Genomic DNA, 19,426 nt, shown 5'->3' with positions numbered 1-19,426 from the left:
GGAATTATTTTTGAGAAGAATGGATTGACAATTGTTTGTAAATTGTTTATTTCTAGTTTAGTATGTAGATCACACTGTCCTGTTGTACAATACATTATGACTTGCACAATTCCAGATTTACGCAACCAAACTTTCAAGGCGGAACTTTGCTGCATATCTGACTGTGCTATACCTGACCTGACTGATCCTGATCTCTCAACACTCAGGATACAGTGATGGCACTGTGTTAAATACTGAACTTTCACTTCCAGAAAATGATTTTATTTGCAGCCTAGACTTCACATAAGTATGAAACAAATATTAGGCCTTCATTGTTCTAATATACTGTTTTTGACAGTTCTACATTTGCAGTTTTCTATTTTAATGAATTACTCAGTGATAACCTTTACTTTTCATTAATCTCTCACTATTTATTTAACAGCTATTCCAAATTTGTGAGCATATAATTTGTCTGCCATTCCAGTGCAGACTACCAGAACTGCCATCATTAGGATCAGATAGTAAACCAATTACTCTCATGTCTGAGCATAGAACTTCTTACAGCGTTATTTTGAAGTAGACAAAGTTGTCTTCTCTTCCGGCCAATATTTAAATCTTCACCAACAATAGAAAAAAATCATTGATCTTCATTGCTGCAAATGGGAGCTTTCTAATTGGAACAAGGCTGCTATATTTCTTAAATTCCACAGGGACAACGCTTCTAAAGGAGATAAATGACTGAAAAGTGCTTTCGGACAAGTTGAGAGTAAAAGGCACTACACAATTGCAAGTATTTCTTATTTTGCTATATTACTGTGAATGCTGGAAATCTGGAGTTAAAAAAGAGGATGTTGAAATAAAGGAAAGGCATTGAAATACTCAGTAGGTCTGGCAGAAGTTGTGCAGTGATAAACTAAGTTAACAGTTCCGGTCAGTGATAAAGTTTTAACTCTTTCATCATCTCTATAGATGTCGATAGATCTGTTGGGCATTTCCTGTATTTATCTTTGCTCTTGTTGCAAGCCTCTCTTCTAAACTGGTTAAAACAGTGCTTGAAAATGAATGCACTAACCAATGTGTTTAAAGCAGTTAACTGAAAATTAAAACCTACTGTAAGAAATGAACAAATGAAACAAGAATTGCTGTCCTTATTTGAAAGCAATAGTTGAAAACAGTTTCCCAGTTGTAACTACTATGCTACCACATGGATCAGACTGAACCTTAAAATAGGGAAGTAGAGCTCAAGTGCTGACCAAAATTTCCACCAGTCAAACTCCGAAAAAGGACAGCAGTGCTATGTCTATGCAGACTACGTGTATCTAACTTTAAACCATGCTGCATGTTTATTTTTATATACTGTTCAAAATCAGAACATTTCTTAGCCTCTAGATACATAGTCACTGTTTTTTCATTGTGTAGCAAGAACAATTAAAATGAGATATTACAGGAGGTCCAAGTTTCCGTATTTCTATTCTATTTTTTAAAAAATACTTTATTTTTGCTTTCAGTTTCAGGCTTCCACGTTCCTTTTAAAATCAAACTATTATGTCTAAAAATCTAATGAAATATCCATCTGAGAGCAGAATGTTTTCTATTTTTGGCAACTAATGTTAGACTCAAACACTCTAAGTTTTGGTACAATGAGGATTTATTGCAGGCTGAATGCCCCTGATCGCCTCTAGTTTTTATGTTAAGAGTCTATTAGTCCTAGACCGTAGATTATCTGTGAATAACATCGCATAAGAGCTGCATTGCCATTACCAATAAATTATTTGTCTTTACACAAGAGAAAAGGAGTTCTCGTGGATATTGTCACTGCCTCTGAGCTAGAACCTGATGAGTGAAAGACCTAAAGGACATCAGTTAACATGATCACTCTAAAGGCAGATTCCACCATCTGCCATGGTGAGATTCAAACCAATGTCCCTAGAGAATTAGTGAGAGTTTCTGGATTACTAGCCCAGTGACATTGCCATTACGCAAACACCACCCTTATATGTATAATGGAAACAAAATTGGAAACTCTCTCATCACTATTCATAGCTTCAGACATGTACATGAAAATGCAAGTTGGCCGTGCAACTCTGATTTATAGCACATAATCACCACAGATGAAAAATTATGAAAATGGAAGATTATTACACCACTGTTTCCACAGCCATCCCCTTACTGTGAAGTTAGAATAAATGATCATATAAGGGAGCTCGAACATCCTTGGAGGAACACTTGCAGTTAATGATATTCCAAAGAACTGATTCCTTATACCTTTATCTGGAAAATGTCTTGGGTTTTGGAGGTGCTATTAAAGAAGCCTTAATATGTTGCTACAGTTTATCCTGTAGATTGTACACAGTGTGCTGTGAAAGATGGTGGATGGGATGTTGATCAAGTGGACGACCTATCCTGATAATATTAGACATCTTCAGAGTTGATGTAGATGAACACAGTTAGGCAAATGTAGAGTTTTGTGTCAGAGTCCTGATTTGTACATGGAGCCACAGAATGTCCCATCACAGAGGAGGCCATTCATCCCTTTTTGATTGTACTGGTTTTTGGCAACAGTAATGAATATAATGACACTCACCTGCCTTTCCCATAACATTGAAATCTTCAGATAATGTTTTTATATTTACTTGTGTGCATGTGTACCGATGGGCTTGGTAGAGATGAGGCCATTGAAAATGAGTGAGAATGAAATGTAGGTAAATAAGTAATGCACGATGAGTCAAGGGAAATATGAGTATATTGTAATACTATGCTGCATATATGTTGATACAGTTGACTTTTGACTTTTGCTTAGCCTTTATCAGTATTTTACATCAATACTGTTTCAACACAGTTCCTGACCACAGATGTAGCTCATGATTTGAAAGATACTTTGAAATGATGTTGCAAATCCATCCTAAAGGTTGTTGCTGTCTGGAGATGGTAGTGGGAGAATATCAAAAAATTAAGAGCACAATTAGTGGAATTCGTCAGCTGCATTAAAGTTATACACACTTCTCTTTTCTGCTCCTTCAGTTTCCTCTCATGCTATTCCTCTCTCCAAGGATTCAGATCAATGTGTTTTTTTTTTATGGTTTGTTAAGTTTAACAAAATAAATATCAAATTAAGTTTACTTCTTTGGGAACCCTATTAAAGATCCTCAAGATACCTGACATAATTCAAATGCATTACCTGCTAAATGCCATATAGTTACTGCACTGATCTCTGCCCCCAGCTTGAAGTCAAGCACAAACAGGTTTGAGGTGGTGGCTGCAACATGTCATTCTGACATGTGATTGTATTCCCTTCATCACTACATTGGTGGAATCTATTAATTTACCTTTATTTATTATAATTAACTAAAGCATTCGAAATAAATCTGCAATACACCATACTCCATACATACATTCACTGGGACAATAACTGGGGTGAATGAATGTAATTATGATGAGAGCTGTCAAATCTAAGATTGTATGTATTGGAGGGAAGAAGCTTAGGATCAGATCAGGAGGAAAGCAAAAGATTGAAAAGGTGATGAATGAAAAACTTACTTCCATTGGTCAATTACTCAGTAATAAGGAGGCATCCTCTGCTGGAACGGGAGGTCAGAGATAATTGTTTTACACTAATTTAATATAGCAAGGTATGGATTATCAATAGTAACCGTAAAGTTGAATTAATTACATATTTAGAAAAGACTGAAATTGAAAGAAAAGTCATAAATGGCACAGGTAGCAAGTAGAATAGCATGATTGCACTAAATTAAGAAAAAGCCTGCTGTGGAGTTTTACAGCTCAAATGACTTCTCCATTGCCTGTAACATAATACCATACACAGTGTGATTTTTTTCATTCTGTGACATAGAAAGTCATAAATATAGCATGATTCAGAGATGCCTGTGTTGGACTGGGGTGTACAAAGTTAAAAATCACACAACACCAGGTTATAGTCCAACAGGTTTAATTGGAAGCACACTAGCTTTCGGAGCGATGCTCCTTCATGTGATTGTGCTAAATATAGCAAACATCTTTTTTGAAAACTGCTCTCAGAGCTGCTGCAAGACACTGCAAGTTGAATGTCGGGCATTGGAGGAGATTCTGACAGTTGTCCATGTGGTAAGCACCTGAGATCAAAGTCTCTGTAGAGGCATCTAACTTATAGAATCTAGTCTTCCCAATAGCTGGGGGAGGAGGCGACAGAAAACCGCTGATGTCAACACCATTAATATCCCCCAGCTGGGCAAACAGAGTAGGAGGACTGCCAATGGAGGGAATCCCCAGCAGATATTAACATCTAGAATTACACAGCATATAGTGAAAGAAAGCAATGGCTAGAATACACAATGTTGCTGTGCACAAAATAATGCTATTTAGAGTATTACGCTAGGCAATATATTCATACACTCAGTAATTCCTGGGATAGAGAAAGGGCTTCTATTTTTATCATGCCTTTCACCATCTTAGAAATAGATTAGGCCCAAAGTTTTGTAAGCAGAATAATTATGTGAAATACCATCTATATTCATTATATAATTGTACAGTCTAATCTATCATTGATGATCAGTGGGTAATCTGATAACATAATGGGCTGACATAGAACATAGAACAGTAGAGCACAGGAGCAGGCCCTTCAGTGTGCTCTTCCAGCACCACACATCTATATTCATTATATAATTGTACAGTCTAATCTATCATTGATGATCAGTGGGTAATCTGATAACATAATGGGCTGACATAGAACATAGAACAGTAGAGCACAGGAGCAGGCCCTTCAGTGTGCTCTTCCAGCACCACTAATCCAGAATCACCTTATCTGTGCCAACCATGATGCTATTCTAAAGTGATCCCACCTGCCTGCACATGTCTGTATCCCTCTATTTGCCTGTACATGGGTCTGTCTAAGTGGCTTTTTAAACTTTGCTAGTGTGTCTGCTTCCCTCCCCTGACAATGCATTCCAGGCACCAACCACCTCAATGTAAAAAAACTTTCCTTGCATATCTCTTTTAAACCTTCCCCTGTCACTTTAAATCTATGCCTCCTAGTATTTGACATTTCTAGCCTGGGAAAAAGATCCTGACTATCCAGCCTACCATGCCTCTCATAATTTTATATATTAGGTCTCCCCTCAGCTTCTGAAACTATTGTGAAATAAACTGAGTTATTCAACCTCTACTTATAGCTAATGGACTCCAATCCAGGCAGAATCCTGGAAAACTACTTCTGCACCCTCTTCAAAGCCTCCACAACCTTCCGACAGTGGGTTGACCAGAACAACACACAGTACTCCAAATATGGCCTGACCAAAGTCTAATACAGTTGCAACACAACTTGCCAACCTTTATACTCAATGCCCTGACCAATGAAGGCAAGCATGCCAAACATCTCCTTTACCACCTTATCCATTTGTGTTGACGCTTTCATGGAGCTCTGGATTCGGACCCTCGATTCCTCTGTATATCAGTACAATGTAAAATGGACAATTGAAGTTGTAAGCTTTTGACATACTTCAGCAGCCCAAATTCAAGTGGAAAATGCCAAGAGTGGGGGCTAGGATCATGCTTACAAATGGTGTACTGAATCAATTTAGATGCTAGCCTTTGAGCTTCTTTGGCAGAGGAGCCATAATGTAGCTAGAATAACTGAACAGCACTCCAGCTGCACTCTGTCTGATTAAAACGAGAGGCAGTGGTTAAAATGCGGCCTAAAAATTTCAGAAACTTTTTTTATCTTGTTTCCTTATACCCTCCCATTCAACTTCCCCAATCATCCTGACCTCTTCCCCACAGAACTGGCAATTCATTTGAATTAGCTGATCTTGCTCTAAATACATAATGCCTGCATAGTGCTGGCTCCACTGCTCTTGCTGCCTTACCAAAGACAAATGGTGGTGGAAAATGATAAGATCATAAAAGCATAGGAGCAGAAGTAGACCCATCAAGCTTGCTCTGATAATCCTCCACTCCATTTTCCTGCCTTTCCCCCCAACCCTTCATTTACTTACTGATTAAAATTCTGTCTATCACAGCCATTGAATACATCTAATAACTCAACCTCCATAGCCCTTTATGGGAAAGAATTTCACAGATTTACTACCTTCTGACAGAAGAAATTGTTCCTCATCTCTCTCTTAAATGGGTGACCTCATACTCTGAGATTATGGCCTGTGGTCCTAGATTCTCCTGAAGAGGAAATAACTTCTGGACATCAACCTTATCAAAGCCCCTAAGAATTTTATGCATTTCAATAAGGTCTCCTCTCATTCTTCTATACTCCAACAGTGCAAGACCAAACTATTCAACACATCCTCAAGAAACTCTATCCAAACTGGAACCAACCAAGTGAACATTCTCTCGACAGCACCAATGATAGTATATCTTTCTTTATATAAGAGGACTGTTCACAGTATTCCAGGTGTAGTCTGACTTTTGCTTTGTCAGTTTTAGCCTCAGCAAGACTTCCTTATTGTTACACTCCATTAACTTTCAAATAAAGACCAACATTCCACTTGCTCTCTCTATTACCTGCTGAACCTGGATGCTAATCTTTTGTGATTTATTGATGAGGAGCCCGAAATCTCTCTGTGCTGCAGCTTTCTGAAGTCATTCTCCATTTAAATAATACTCTGCTCTCCATTCTTTCTGAGCTTGGCAACACATTAAACTGGAGATGTTTGCAGAAGATTTAAGAGTCATCTTAAAAATGAAAATGAGCCAGCATTCAGTGAGAAGCCTCAGAGTAGAAAGGGATCTCTTGCAGCCTTGCAGCTGACATATATCAGCTTTTTAAACACCTGATAAGCCTCTTCAATATCTGAAACATTGCCAGGCCCCCAATACATTGAGATACCCATGTGACGCTGGGAAAATGAATTGCTATCATAAAATATCTCTTGATTGAAGCATTGTTACAGTGTCTTTATTGAACAAATTGCCAAATTGCAATGAGCCCCTGGGACCACACCAGATTGCATTCCCTGTTGGATAGCCATCCTGACAAAGATGCTCATGTCGTGGGCCCCTCACTTCCAAGGGACTAGGAAAGTTCAGGCCCAAGTTACCAGGTAAGGCCATTGAAACATTCAGATCAAGAGACAATTGGGTTCACTCTTTGCAGGAGAATGAATTCAAAACCTAGCCAAAGAAAATCACAAGTACAAAGATCAAATCTTTGTTGGTCAACCTTCTGAAGACACAGAAACATAGGAAATATATGCAGGAATAGGCCATTCGAGCCTTTAAAACTGCGCTGCCATTCAATATGATCATAGCTGATCAATACCCTTCCCCATTTTCTTCTCATACCCTTTGATCCCTTTCGCCCTCAGAGCTGTATCTAACTCATTCTTGAAATTACTCAAAGTTTTGGCCTCAACCACATTCTGTGGCAGGGAATTGCACAGGCTCACCACTCTCTGGGTGACAAGATTTATCCTCACTCAATCCTAAACAGTCTACTCCTGTTCTTGTGTTTCTATGCTCCTGTATTATTGTGTGCTATCTGTTCCAACAGTTTTATTCAACAACTCTGTCAGATTTGAATTAGATAGCTACATTTATGGAGGAAGGTTAATAATTATTGAACTCAGCTGAAAATGTGTAGCTGGAAAAGCGCAGCAGGTCAGGCAGCATCCAGGGAACAGGAGAATCGACGTTTCGGGCATAAGCCCTTCTTCAGGAATTCCTGAAGAAGGGCTTATGCCCGAAACGTCGATTCTCCTGTTCCCTGGATGCTGCCTGACCTGCTGCGCTTTTCCAGCAACACATTTTCAGCTCTGATCTCCAGCATCTGCAGACCTCACTTTCTCCTCAATTATTGAACTTAACTGAGTTGAGAATAGGGGCGGAATTGTGTGACAAAAATTCCCAACATTTGGATAGCTATTATACTGTTGTACTTCTTCTATTTACGAACAATGCAAGGTTAATATGAAAATGAAAGATTGCTTTCCTTGAACACAACATTTATTTTACATGTACCAAGAGAGATTCGGATTGACTTGAGTAGAAACGGCCTTTTAGCCGACTTTCAGATTTTATGGTCGAACTAATTTCAAGATGAGTTCAATAGTTTCTTCTGCTGAGTGTTGTGAAATTAATTCTCTTGTATGAAGGACTGCGTTTACATAAAGGAGAAGTTGAATTTGTTTGTAAGGTGCAAGAGAAAGCCAGAACCACAAACTCTCTTGATGACAGCAGAGTAGAGGAAGAAACATTACAGACTGTTAGAAGCAACCGGTCTGCTCCCTGAAATAGCTGCTGCTACCGTCATGCTCTTCTTGGCTTCCTGGCAAAATATATTTCTCAATCTGACATTTCAGTTGGACTTGATGTTCCATTTTGTGCTCAGTTGCAAAATATGTTAAGACGCCACTCTGTGATATGCATACCTCTGCTATGCTGTTTGACCTTAATATTTTTACGATTACTCAATTCTTCCTAGAGGGTTATTCATGCCTGATTTGAAGGTCTGCAACTGCAGTTTAAAAAGGGCTATATTTGTTAGGAACTGCCATTTCTCTGAAGAGATGTTAAACCAATCCATATTCAAGATCTGCTCTGAAATCTCTGTTCACATTTGGCAGCTGTGTTAATTACACCACAGCAGCTGAAATAAGACACAATATTAAAAAAAAACAAGAACACAAATAAAACAACACATATTATTTTAAAAACATCAATTTGTCCTAATTCCCATGCTCTTGTAAGTTTAAAAAGTTCCAATATCCATATTCAAAGCTGTATTTTTGCCAAATCATAATCAGTTCTTCCTTGGGACATACCTTATTTATCTCGCAAGTTTTGTTGAAATCTGTTCATTAATTTTGGCATACATTGGTTACAGCTGAACAGACTAACAGGGAAGTGCTCTCAGCCCAACCATCTTCAGCTGCTTCATCAATAACCTTCCCTTTATCATAAGTTCAGAAGTGGCAATGTTCACCAATGATTGCACAATCTTCAACACCATTCACAACTCCTCAGATACTGAAGCAGTCCATGTTCCAATGCAACAAGACCTGGACATTATTTAGGTTTGAGCTGACAGGTGGTAAGCGAATTTTGTACCACACAAATGTCAGGCAATCTCCAAAGAGACAGAATCTAACCATTGCCCTTTGACATTCATGGCATTACCATCACTGAATCCCCCACTATCCTGGGGAATCCCTTTGGGGGTTTACCATTGACCAGAAACTGAACAGGACTAACCACCTAAATATTGTGGCTACAAGATCAAGTCAGAGTCTAGGGATACTGCAGTGAGTAACTCAACTCCTGACTCTCTAAAGCTTGTCCACGGCACAAGTCAGGAGTGTGACGGAATACTCCCCACTTGGCTGGAGGGTGCAGCTTGAAGAATACGCAAAACCATCCAGGTCAAAGCAGCCCATTTGATTGGCACCATATCCTCAACGTCCACCATCAGCACTCAGTAGCAACACTGTACATGAGAACATAACCGCTTGCAATTTCCCCTCCAACCATGCACCATCCTGATTTGGAAATATATTGCCATTCCTGTAGTGTCACTGGGTCAAAATCCCAGAACTCCCTCCCTAAATGACTTTGTAAATCTACTTACAGCATGTGGACTGTAGAAGTTCAAGAAGGCAGCTCAACACCAACTTCTCAAGGGCAACTAAAGATGGCCAATAAGTGCTGGCTAGCCAGAGATGTTCACATCCCATAAAAGAATGAAAAAAGGATGAAATTTTAACCTACTTCCATCTTCAGTGCTGGAGGCAAAAAGTAAAGAGGATACTCAGTGAAGTGCCTAACTGTGCCATGCTATATTAAGCAATGTTACATAGAACATAGAAAAGTACAGCATAGAACATAGAAAAGTATAGCACAGAACAGGCCCCTTGGCCCACAATGTTGTGCCGAGATTTAATCCTAATATAAAATATAGTAACAACCTACGCACCCCTCAACTCACTGCTATCCATGTGGATGTCCAGCAGTCGCTTAAATGTCCCCAATGACTCTGCTTCCACCACCACCACTGGTAACGCATTCCATGCATTCACAACTCTCTGTGTAAAAAACCTACCTCTGACGTCTCCTTTATACCTTCCTCCTAATATCTTCAAACTATGACTTCTCGTACCAGTCAATCCTGCCCTGGGGAAAAGTCTCTGCCTATTGTCTCTATCTGTTCCACTCATTATTTTGTACACCTCAATCAGGTCTCCTCTCTTCCTCCTTCTCTCCAGAGAGAAAAGTCTGAGCCTATTCAACCTTTCTTCGTAAGGCAAGCCCTCCAGTCCAGGCAGCATCCTGGTAAACCTTCTTTGCACCCTCTCCAAAGCTTCTGTATCTTTCCTATAGTAGGGTGACCAGAACTGGACACAATATTCCAAGTGTGGTCTCACTAGGGACTTGTAGAGCTGCAGCAAAACCTCATGGCTCTTAAACTCTATCCCCCTGTTGATGAAAGCCAAAACATCATATGCTTTCTTAACAACCCTCTCCCTTCAACTTTACTCTGCCTTGGTGATGGTCTGTAACAACCAAGATGATTTTTTTCTTTTGATTAGTTAAAATTCCCATCTTATCGAGAAAACGTCAGGCCAATCCAAAGAACTATGTGTTGACCATGTAGAAGAACAACAAACAGCCAGGAGCAATTTCCTTTAAGTAGGCAGAAAATAAAAAAACTTCACCATCAGAGTTTGTAATGAGTTAGATCATAGATTCATGGATTGAAGGAAGTTATTTGGCTAATTATACCATTGTTGGCTCATTGGAAGTTGTCTAATTTAATCCTAAACCATGTTTTCATAATAATATTTAGTCCAATTACTTGCCAAAAGTTCAAATGGAAACTACTACCACCATTCTTTCATTCATTGGACTCGTCAAACTTAGTACGATACAAGGTTTCCTTTAGTGCTAATATAACACTCCTTGTCCTTTCTTTTTCTATTGTTTCTTTAAATCTTCATTGAAGGATAATTTTGGCAGCTATTAGGCAGGATTCCAGTGTTTTGAAAAGTTTTCTACTGGAAAGCAATGGAACTTACTGCTTTATGTCTTGGAGATATCATTTGGCAGCTTATCTTGAGGGCTTCCAATGGAAAGTTTGATTTGATTGGATTTATTATTGTCACATGTACCAAGGTGCAGTGAAAAGTTTTGTTTTGCGTGCAGTACAGGCAGATCATACGATACAAAGTGCATTTGGGTAACAGAATGAAACAAAGAATATAATGCAGAGAAAGTGTACAAAGCAAGAGATCAATATTGAATTTAAAATTCAATGTTAACAAGACATTTCCTATGAAGTATTGCAATGGATCAAATAGAGTTATAAAGATGTACAGCATGGAAACAAACCCTTCAGTCCAACCTGTCCACGCTGACCAGATATCCCAACACAATCTAGTCCCACCTGCCAGCACCTGGTCCATATCCCTCCAAACCCTTCCTATTCATATACCCATCCAAATGCCTCTTAAATGTTGCAATTGTACCAGCCTCCACCACTTCCGCTGGCAGCTCATTCCATACACATACCACCCTCTGTGTGAAAAAGTTGCCCCTTAGGTCTCTTTTATATCTTTCACATCTCACCCTAAACCTATGCCCTCTAATTCTGGACTCCTCGACCCTAGGGAAAAGACTTTGTCTATTTATCCAATCCGTGCCCCTTATAATTTTGTAAACCTCTATAAGGTCACCCCTCAGCCTTCGACGCTCCAGGTAAAACAGCTCCAGCCTGTTTAGCCTCTCCCTATAGTTCAAATTCTCCAACCCTGACGACATGATGGGAAATATGTTGAGTGATGTGTTTCTCATTCCCTTACCTATAAAGTATCTGGGGATATAACAATTGATGAATGGAATGAAAAATAGGAAGTTTCTAAACGGGAGGTGGGGCTATAAACCTTGCCAGGTGTTAACCATTGGACCTACACCAGTGTCAATCAAGTTTCAATGATTCTTGCTTCTTTCAGTTAGTTGGCCATGGGTTCAAGCCCTTGTCTAGAGGTTGAGCACAGACCTAGACTGTCACTTAAGGAGTCAGAGGTGTAATACTTTTGCAGATGATCATTTTTTTTGGTGCTTTGAGGTATTTGTCACCTCTAACACAATGTGGTACTGGGTAAGGATTGCTTGCAATAGTTCACTGTGACCAATACGCCTTCACTTTTGCTTTGTCTTGGGCCCCCCTAGTGATGTGGTAGAGGGAACACCCTGTGGCGTATCTACAGGAAAGGCACTTTTCTTAATATCAGAGAGATGTATTGTACAATTGAGTTAAACTGATAAGTGCTCTGTCCAAAAGCTACTGTAGAACGCCTTGTCTCCATTCAGAAAACTGTGTCACCTCAGCAGAATGTGTGGAGCCAATGTAATATGAACATTATCTTCTTCAGAATCATTGACTTATGTAACAGGAGATGCTGACTGTCAGGTGAGTTGTTAAGCAAAGACCCCAAAAGCCCTCTCAAATGGACAGAAATATTTCCAATTATTTTGAACCAAACAGGCAAATTCTACTCCATGAATGGTCAATTTTATTGCTTCAACCAACAATATTGAAGCAAATTATCCTATCATCAGGACATTGCTATTTACTGGATATTGCTGTATATAGTTTGCATTGCATTGCCTACATTAAAACAGTGCTTAATAGCTGCATTCCGATGCAATTAAATGTATGCAAATTCGTTCCTCTTGCTTTCTTTATATCAAATTATCCCAACCATCTGCAGACTATTTATTGAAGACAATTTTAAAATGTCTTCCTTCCATTTTGACTGAACAACATACAGACTGGCTCTGTCCTCTGTGACTCAGTAACTTACTATATTTATCTATTGAATAATGGTAGTGAGGGAGGATTATTCATCTTATCAAAAATATATGTTGTAGACTAAAGCCCAAAGCCAAAACGCAGTAAGAATGCCCTGCAAATCCCCAGAAAGTCTTTATTATGTACCCAATCGTAGTCAGTCTCCAGCCTAAACCTATTCAATGATAAATAGACTTAAAGTAGCAGGAGGCTGTCACCAAGGATTTATCTGGGTTCATGAGGAACCCAAAAAGAAATAAATAGTTTTGTTTCCTGGCTTCAGCTCCCTTTCACCACCAGATTGGCCTGACAGGAAAATAACATCAGTCTGTACTGCCCAATCCTGATGTTAAAATTTCAGTCAGCCCTCAGGATCTGATGTGCACATTCACACGAGGATCATTCTGTCTCCCAACTGGTTGAAAATAAAGGAATGGAAGAGGTTCTCACTGCCCTATCTGTAAGCTTGGCAGCTTTATACCAGGTGGGGTTGAAATCGGGCCTTATCAGCATATTAACGTTGAGTGCAATGCAGCTGATTATTGGCAACAAAATGCGCCTGCGCTTTCATTGAGGATGCAAATTAGGCTAGAATAGAAGTGGAAAGTCTGTGGTATCTTTGGGTGTGGGAAACTAAATGTGATTCCACTTCTCACAGACAAAAAATATGCAGTGTTTATATCTCTTAAACACTTTGCTCTGTGGTGATGCTGCATTGTTGTTGTCTTTCCATCAAGGTCCCCTGTGTAATACTGGTGAGGTTATTTTCCGTAAAGCTCCCTTGAGGGATGTCATGCTACAGTTACATGACACTCTTTTGAGCAACACCGAGTTAGAGCTTCTAAACATAATTGTGCAATCCTACCCCTTTTCACTATTTGACAGTGCCTTTTTCCATCTATAATAACATCAAGTGATAATGCAGGTCTTGCAGTATATTCAGTATGTAGCCAACAGAAATGTGACTTTTGGGTCTCAAATTGCTCCCAGTATTTAAATTAAATCTAATTCCCACGCCCACATCATCACATTGTTAGCCAAATTCAGTAGCGCTCCACTAATCCAGAATCTGGTTTCCAGCATCTGCAGTCATTGTTTTTACCTAAATTCGGTAGAGCGTCCGGCTTAACTGTACTGGCTCAATAAACAAGTATCATTAACAAGTACCAATCTCATGCCTTTTCCACATAATTGCACATTATTTTTATCCAATTAATCATCCAATGCCCTCTTGAATATTTCAATTAAACTTGTCTCCATCACATTTCCAGGCATGCATTCCATACCCAAACTACTTGCAGAGTGAAAAGGATTTTCCTTACTTCATCCTTGCTTCTTTTGCAGATCACCTTAAATCGCTTGTTCTTGTTCCTTTTAAGGTCATGAACATTTACTTTCACAATACCTGCTGAACCTGGATACTAGCTTTTTGTGATTCATTCACAGGACTCCCAAGTCACCCTGTGTTTCAGCTTTTTGCAGTCTTTTTCCATTTAAATAACATCCAACTTTTCTATTCTTCCTGCCAAACCTTGTCTGAATTCCACTGTTATAAGACTCTTAATAGTTAAGATTTAGAAAGAGATGCCCAAGTATTATAAGCTGCTAAGTGTGAGTTCTAGATTTGTGAGGTATGGTACTTTTTATACTTTTTTTTGAAGAGTTGGAAAATTGAAAACCAAGAAATTAAAAGCGTAGTGGCAACTTGAATATAAAGAGCAGAGAGCAGTTGTTCCCAGGAAATGATTGGCAAGAGTGTGCGAGTCTCTGATCTGACTTTCTTTGCAGGATGTATAGTGGCTAGCTAGGTTTCTTATGTCTCGCAAAACAGGTAAAGACAATTTTGGAGAGAAGGTCCATTCACAGCAAAGGTTGCTGGAATGTTTTCCATCTACATTAACTCCAGGTTGCCATAACCAGAACCTAACCCAGACAAAGGCCATCTATCTTGTTCATACTGCCATGTATGGATTCACCTGTAAATGGTAGATTGGTAACAATGTGTTCAAGTAAATTTCTTCATCTTGTTGGTTCTCTTGTGACAACTGCTAGATTAGGTATGCAGCAGATGTCTTTTAGGATTAGGTCAGCTCAGTCATTTGTGGTTGTACTGAGGCATTCAACATCATTGCTACCCTCAATGTTTCCTCCAAGTGGTGTTCTACAAGAAGGACTACTTTTCATCAGCTATGAGGGGTTAGCGGAGGGTAATCAGCAGGACTTGATGCCATAACGCTTCATGGGGTCTGGAGCCAAAATTAAGGATTCCTAATGCAACTCTTTCTCTACTGTATACCACTTTACTGCTACCTGTGGTGGGTCTGTCCTGTTCATGGGAATAGGATATGCCCAATGATGGTAATGGTGCTTTCTGAGACACTGACTGTAGGTATAATTGTTCCTTAACTGGTCTATGGGACAACATTTACGATTTTGGCACAAACCCCAGATTTGGTAAGGAAGGCTTTACTGTATTAATAGAGCTGTGTTTGCCATTGTTGTTTCTGGTGTTTAGGATATTGCTAAATGGTCTGTCCTGTCTCATGCCTTTACTTTGTAGCAGTTTGATTCAACTGAATGGCTTGCTCGGACGTTTTAAAGGACATTCAAGATTCAACCAAATTGCTGTGGGTCTGGCTTCACGTGCACACTGCAGATACCAGATTTGAATTTGTTAAAGGGTATTAGTGAACCAGATAGTTTCTTTACAACATTCAGCAGTAATTACACTTAGGTTAACCTTTTTAATCATAATTTTAATCATGAATTTAAATTTCACTGTCCATCATTTGGAAGTCAAATCCCTATCCCCAGATCATTAACTTGATGTCTGGACATGAACACTACACTACCTCCCCTTTTGATTGAGTAAGTAAGGAGAAATTGCTTCCACTGACTTTAGATAATTGGCAGTAAAACCAGAGGTAAAATGAGGAGAAGTATTTTAGATGATATGAAGGTGCCAGTGTTGGACTGGGGTGGGCAAAGTTAAAAATGACACAACACCAGGTTATAGTCCAACTGATTTGTTTGGAAGCACTAGCTCTCAGAGCGCTGCTCCTACCTGATAAAGAAGCAGCTCTCCAAAAGCTTGTAATTCCATATAAACCTGTTCGACTATAACCTGGTGTTGTTTAGATTAGATTATCTGCAATGTGGAAAGAGGCCATTTGGCCCAACAAGTCCATACCAACCCTTCGAAAAGCATCCCACCCAGCCCCATTCCCCTACCCTACATTTACCCCTAACTAATGCACTCAACATTATGGGCAATTTAGCATGGCCAATTCACCTGACCTGCACTTCTTTGGACTGTGAGAGGATACCGGACCACTTAGAGGAAACCCTTGCAGACACTGGGAGAATGTGCAAACTCATGTCCCCGGCGCAGTGAGGCAACAGTGCTAACCATTGAGCCACCATGCCACCTTTGTGTGATATTTTACATGAGGAATTGTGGTGACCTAGAAGGAACCATCATAAACAGCAGTGGCAGCAGATTCAACAATAACTTTCTGAAGGGATTTGGATGAGTACATTAAGCGGGTAATTTTGCAGGAGTATGTGTGAGAAACAGAAGAGCAAGACCAATTATGGTGCTCTTTCAATACATTGCCATAAGCATGATGGATCAAATAGTCTCCTTTCATGCTTTCTGACATGCTACAGAAACATTTTAATCTTCATAATCTTTAAAATGAGTCCAAGTGTAAATTTGTTCATAAAGAGGAATAGTGAAACTATGCTATTGTCTACAGTGTTGTTAAATAAATTACACAGCACTGACCTGTCTCTGGTAGTTTACTTTCCTGCCACTTCAAAAGTCATCTGTGCCATAGCAACAATGTAAACTCTTACTGTCCTAAGTGCTGAGTAATACTTTCTGCTCTTCGTTAGACTATTAGTAGGTCCGCTATACAATATGGGGTAAAAACAATGACTGCAGATGCTGGAAACCAGATTCTGGATCAGTGGTGCTGGAAGAGCACAGCAATTCAGGCAGCATCCGAGGACAGGCAAAATCAACGTTTCGGGCAAAAGCCCTTCATCAGGAATAAAGCTATACAATATACCAGTTGCTAACATTGACAGTGTAATGGTAAAACACACAGCTATAAAATGATTCCACCTAAAGCTGAATAAAATGTAATCATATAGTATCATTTTAGCTCATACTTGTAGAGTTGACATTGTGCTTCAAAGAATTAAGTGCATAACCCCGGCTGATGTGCAGTGCAATACTGAAGGACTGCTTCAATAGAGTTTGGATTGTGGCCTAATTGCTTATCGGGGTGATTCACATATTAGAGTTCCTGTAACACTAATTGCAGAAAAACATCGCATGGATGCTGCATGTATGGACAATCAAAAGCCATTTAACAGTGTATTACACAGGAAGTTTGTTAAGAAAATTGAAGCAGTGGGTTAAAGGAAAGACAAAGTATGGATACAGGATTCACTTAGTGACAGAAAGCAGAAAACGTTAATGGATGGATGGATGTTTTTCAGACTAAGGTAGTTTGCAATGGCATTTTTATAATGGTCAGTTTTGGATCTATAACTATTCAATTCCAATAAATTCTCTAGATTCAGGTGTGAGAACAGTATTATAAGGTTTCCAGATGATGCATAACTTGGTGATGCAGTAGGTTATAATAAGGAAATTTATAGGCTTCAGTATAATCATATAGAAGGGATAGTAAAATGGACAGAAACAACACAGGTGGAGTTCAATATGAAGAAGTATGTAATGTTGCACTTCAGAGGACTAACACAACGAAACAGAATGCTACAAATGGCATGATTTTGTAAAATGTACATGAGCATTGAAACATTAACATCCATACACAAAAATCATTGAAGGGAACAGACAAGTTGACAACTTGGTTAAATAAGCATGTATATTACTTTTAAACAGAGAAGAACACAAAAGCATGAAGATTATTTTATACCTTTGAAAATCTCTAGTTAGACCTCAGCTGGTGTATTTCTGGAACATAGACTTTAGCCCGTTAGAAAGGGTACAGAGGAGGTTTTCAAGAATGTTATGAAGTATGAGAGACCTCAGTTATGAGAAAAGGTTAGAAAAGTTATTATTGCTCTCCTTATAAGAGAAATTAAAATGAGACCTTTTGAATCATTCAAGAAGTACAGGCTTTTAGTAAAGTAAATGGAGGAAATTAGTCCCTCTGCTGAGTGAGTTAGCAATCAGTGGTCACAGTTATAAAATCATTTGCAAAGATCTAGAGGAGAAAAGAGGTGAATTCTTTCTTACTCAGGCTCTGCAACATTGTATTTGTTAATGCGAGGCAGATCAAACTGAGTAACTTAAAGCTGGAATGTGAAATAAAATATGGCAGCTCTTTCCAAGAGCCGTACAGGTACAATGGCCTGAACAAACACTTTATATACTGTAAGATTCAAATACGCTATAGTTTTCCCAATGTCTTAGTTAACATTTCTTCCCTAAACAAAACTGTAAGTATTCATCTCATTATTGTTCAAGGAGCCTTATTGTTTGCAAGATACTTGTTTGGAAGGAAGTCTTAGTAAAACTGGTGATTTAGACTGACACTCACTACTGGCCTTGGATACTTCAAAATAGAGGTCCTGTACAACCAGTACATTCATTTCCAAGTATTACGTAATAGTTAAGCGGAGCTCTTGTGAAACTGCATCTAACTACAGTGTACGGAACTGGTCATGTATCTAAGGAAGAATGTTAATGCATTGGAAGCCATTCCAGAGGTTTACTAGATTAATACCTGGAATGAACAACCTGCCTTATGAGAAAGGCTAGACCCAAATCCTGCGACATTTAGAAGATTCAGAGGTGACTTAATTGAAATATATCCTGAGGGCTCTTGATTAGATGGAAGTTGAAAGGACGTTTCCTCTTGTGGGAGACTCTAGAACTGAGGGTCATAGTTTAAAAATAAGGGGGTGCTCATTAAAAATAGTGATGCGAAAAATAAGTTTTTCTTTCAGTTGCTTATGAATTTTTGAAATTCCTCAGAAGTCAGTATATGCAGAAACTTTAAATACTTTTAAGGCAGGAGTAGATAAATTCTTGGTTTCTAATGGCATGAAAGATTTTCAGATGTTATGCAGGAATGTGCAGTTGAGGTTAAAATCAGATCATCATGATCAAATTGAATAACGGAGCAGGCTTGAGGAGCAGAATGACGTACACTTTTATATTTTTATCGGTTTTCCCCTCTTCATGATGTGTTTGCTACAAAACTACAATCACTGTTGAAGGATGCTGGATTAGTTAGTAACCCAGAGGCCTAGATAATAATTCAGAATGTGTCAGAAAAATCTGTATGGTAATATCTAAGAAATTATTGAGTGACTTCTCTCTGTATTGAAACGTCTACAATTCACGGCTCTGAATTGGGAACATATTGCTATTCTGTAATATTCTTTTGGTCAAAATCCTGGCACTCCCTCTTGTTAGCACCACCTTTGCCTACAGCAGTTCAGGAAGAAAACTTAGCACCTCTAACTGTGTTCTCATCCTACAGTCATCTCAATTCTTATTCGGTTCACCCCATTGCACAGGAAAAATGCTGTTAAAATAACCATAAAACTCCATAATTACTATGCTCATTTGCAAGAGTTACTTTGAAAACAGATTTAATGCCTGCTAGCCGCTTT

General features: G+C 39.0%; 2 protein-coding genes across 4 annotated transcripts in view; one reads left to right on the top strand and one right to left on the bottom strand.

The window, feature by feature from the left end:
- The window catches only part of tg (thyroglobulin), a 354,658-nt gene that overhangs the window by 190,147 nt on the left and 145,085 nt on the right, over positions 1-19,426 (top strand). The window lies entirely within an intron of this gene.
- LOC122548915 (src-like-adapter) overlaps positions 1-19,426 on the bottom strand; it is a 46,245-nt gene that overhangs the window by 25,428 nt on the left and 1,391 nt on the right. Inside the window, exon 1 of one of the 3 annotated variants that reach the window (XM_043687884.1) lies at positions 5,606-5,618. The exons of the other annotated variants lie outside the window; for them this stretch is intronic. The gene's annotated coding sequence lies outside the window, so the exon portion shown is untranslated. Of the gene's footprint in view, positions 1-5,605; positions 5,619-19,426 lie in introns of those variants that run through there. 3 annotated transcript variants of the gene reach the window in all.

The sequence above is a fragment of the Chiloscyllium plagiosum genome, chromosome 4 (assembly GCF_004010195.1).
Source record: "Chiloscyllium plagiosum isolate BGI_BamShark_2017 chromosome 4, ASM401019v2, whole genome shotgun sequence".
Taxonomy (NCBI): Eukaryota; Metazoa; Chordata; class Chondrichthyes; order Orectolobiformes; family Hemiscylliidae; genus Chiloscyllium; species Chiloscyllium plagiosum.
Note: the sequence above shows the minus strand (reverse complement) of the source record. Positions and strands in the feature narration are given on the sequence as shown.